Source organism: Eriocheir sinensis, chromosome 24, assembly GCF_024679095.1.
Source record: "Eriocheir sinensis breed Jianghai 21 chromosome 24, ASM2467909v1, whole genome shotgun sequence".
Lineage (NCBI taxonomy): Eukaryota > Metazoa > Arthropoda > Malacostraca > Decapoda > Varunidae > Eriocheir > Eriocheir sinensis.
Genome location: NC_066532.1, coordinates 107670 through 111089, shown reverse-complemented (window position 1 = coordinate 111089; position 3420 = coordinate 107670). Strand labels below are relative to the sequence as shown.

The 3420-nt window shown below is 45.0% G+C and overlaps 1 long non-coding RNA gene across 1 annotated transcript in view; it reads right to left on the bottom strand.

Moving 5' to 3' along the window:
• Nucleotides 1-740: 740 nt before the first annotated feature.
• Nucleotides 741-3420, bottom strand: part of LOC127002667 (uncharacterized) — a 12468-nt gene continuing 9788 nt past the window's right edge. The window contains exon 4 of the long non-coding RNA XR_007756391.1: nucleotides 741-1230. This is a non-coding gene — a long non-coding RNA (uncharacterized LOC127002667). The remainder of the gene's footprint in view (nucleotides 1231-3420) is intronic.

Genomic DNA, 3420 nt, shown 5'->3' with positions numbered 1-3420 from the left:
CTCAATGAAAGATAAACCACGCTAAAATTGTCACCCTTCCTTATTTAGTCGCAAAAACCTTATTCATTCCTTTGTATCGCGTGTTTGGAAGGTAAATAAAGACAGAATAAGGTAAAAGAAGGTTTGTTATGCTTAGTGCGTCTTCTAAAAGGTACTGTATTAATAAGCCCTTTAATCTATCTATGTTTTTTTTTCTTTTTTTTTCTGATTACCTTTCCACTTTTCCTTCGATTCCTATATTCCTCTTATCCTTCTATTCTTCCTCCCTTCCGTCCTTCCTTCCTTCCGTCCTATTTCTTTCTTTCCTTTCATGTAACTATTACTTAAGTAACACTCCCCTAAGAAGGTCTAGGTGCAAGAGGAATATAGGATTCTTAGTGAGCTCTGATCTCCGTCCAAGCGCACAATGCATTCAAGCTAAAAATCAAGCAAACAGGGTACTGGGCAACGTTGGTACTGGGATCCATTTCAAGGAGCGTAAGCAACAGAAGCACCGTAGTCATCCTCAAGCTATATTTAACATTAGTTAGGAGTATACAAGTATAGGCATCTCCAGGGTCCAGACACACACTAACACAGACGTGAGTATGAGAACTTTTATATTAAGACCATTTCATGCATACTCCAGGTAGTTTCACCGGCCAGACACACACTAACAGACGCGCGCAACAGACCAGGGTCCATGGTCTTGAACGTGTCGGGCTCCCACTACGACTATTTTCTAAGGCCACAGAGAAGACTCAGCCAGGTTTTCATGGGTGATTTTCCTTTGAAAAGCCGACCATATTCTTGAACATATCGGGCTCCCACTACGACCATGTTCTAAGGCCACAGAGAAGACTCGCCAGGTTTTCATGGGTGATTTTCCAGTTCAGGGAGTAGAGACCGTGCAAAATTATCACCAGGATCACAAAACAGTCTATGAAAAGTCAGCAACTTCTACGAGAGGCTTTTTAAATGGGGGGAACTGAGGCGCCAATACGTTCAAGAATACCGGCTCTGTTATCTATAGACATCTCTCGCTTACTGAACCATCGAAACAGAAGCTTGCTATTACGAGGACGAAACCGCCTTGTGTGCCCTGTTGAGCGCCTCCAGCTTGAGGTCTATCTGGTCGGTGGCTGCTGCGAGGGCGTGGTGCTGCCTGAAGAAGCTCTTGACGCGCGCCTCGAGTTCCTCACTGCGCCGCTCCAGCTGACTCACCTCGGCCTGCAGCTGGTTCAGACGGCCCTGTTAGGAGGAGACGGAGGGAGAAAGTGAAGGAGGAGGAGGTGGAGAAAGGGGGAGAATAGGGATAGGAAGGTAGAGAGAGGAGATATGGAGTGATGGAGGAGAGAGAGAGAGAGAGAGAGAGAGAGAGAGAGAGAGAGAGAGAGAGAGAGAGAGGGGGGGGGGGGGTAAATAAATAATTAGTCAGCCAAGAGAACTGGAAATTGGCGAAAAATGACCTAGGTAGATTATTGACAAAGGCGACCATATACGTGTATCTTACATGTATATTCACAATGAGACTAACGCACTGGAATAGCATTAGGGATAATTTGTTAAACGGAAAAGCTCCTTAACCAAAAGTACATAATTGGTGGGGAGACGAACTCTATGGCAATGCACACTTTTATCTACAAGCCATCCGAGCAATCCACACACTCTCGTATACTATTATATTATTCAACTTTATATTGTCTTTTATATATTGTTCACTGTATTACTAATCTCTTATTTTTTACCTTTACCCGGTCACCACAAGAGCAACACAAGTCAGAAATCGATTATCAAGGCCTCCGGGACACCCCATAACCCAGACAGCGGAGTGGGGGGGTGGAGGGGGAGGTGAGTGAAGAAAGGGGGAAGGGAGGAGAGGGGCAGGGGGAGGGTGGGAGAGGGCTAGAAACTGGGGGGAGAAGGGGAAGGGGAGAAAGAGATCATGATGTGGCTGAAAAGATGACGGCGTGAGACATTGAAAGTTTGGATTGCTTGGGAAGATTGATGGAATTATTGTTGCTATTATTATTATTATTATTATTATTATTATTATTATTATTATTATTATTATTACCATTATTTTTTCCCTAGTCCTCCGTTTGACTCCTCCTCCTCCTCCTCCTCCTCCTTTCAAGTTCCTGTTTGTGTCTTTTTCGACTTCTTATCGCTGACCTGACCCTGTGTGTGTGTGTGTGTGTGTGTGTGTGTGTGTGTGTGTGTATTGTTCTCTTTCTTTTATATGTCGGCTTTATCTCTCTCTCTCTCTCTCTCTCTCTCTCTCTCTCTCTCTCTCTCTCTCTCTCTCTCTCTCTCTCTCTCTCTCTCTCTCTCTCTCTCTCTCTCTCTCTCTCTCTCTCTCTCTCTCTCTCTCTCTCTCTCCATCCTTGACCTACTCTCCTCCACTTTCTTCTCTCCCTCAATCCTTTTTCTTTTTTTCTGTGTTATTCTTTTTGTTGTGTTCTCTCCCTCTCCCTCTCTCACTTTTCAAGATTATTCCCTCCCTCCCTTCCTTTCGTTCTTCCTTCCTTCCTCTCTTTCTTTAATATCTCACCCTTCTTGTTTTTTTGTTTTATCTCCCTTCTCCCTCGCTTCCTGTCTTCTTCCCTTGTTTAAATCTTCCTTCCTTCCTCCTCTTCCTCTCTGTTAACCTCTTCTTCTTTGTGCGGTTCTTCCTCCTCCTCTCTCTTCTTCCCTTCCTCCCCTTTGCTATCTTCCTCTTATCTCCCATCCTCCTCTTTCTCCTCTTCCTTTCCTCTCTGTTACCCTCTTCTACTTCTTCTTTTTCTCCCTCCTCCTCCTCCTCCTCTCTCTTCTTCCCTTCCTCCCCTTCGCTATCTTCTGCTTATCTCCCATCCTCCTCTTCTCCCTCTTCCCTTCCTCTCTCTTAACCTCTTCTTCCTGTTTTTCTTCCTCCTCCTCCTCCTCTCTCCTCTTCCCTTCCTCCCCTTCGCTACCTTTCTCTTCTCTCCCATCCTCCTCTTCCTCCTCTTCCCTTCCTCTCTGTTATCCTCTTTTTCTTTTTGTTTTTCTTCCTCCTCCTCCTCCTCCTTCTTCCCTTCCTCCCCTTTGCTATCTTTCTCATATCTCCCATCCTCCTCTTCCCTTCCTCTTTGTTAACTTCTACTTCTTCTTTTTCTTCCTCCTCCTCCTCCTCTCTCTTCTTCCCTTCCTCCCCTTTGCTATCTTCCTCTTATCTCCCATCCTCCTCTTTCTCCTCTTCCTTTCCTCTCTGTTAATCTCTTCTACTTCTTCTTTTTCTTCCTCCTCCTCCTCCTCTCTCTTCTTCCCTTCCTCCCCTTTGCTATCTTCTTCTTATCTCCCATCCTCCTCTTTCTCCTCTTCCTTTCATCTGTCTCCTGTGTTCTTGTTTTCCCTTCTCTCTATCTCTCTCTCTCTTCGTTATTCTTACTTATTCCCTTCCTTCTTCTTACCCTCTTT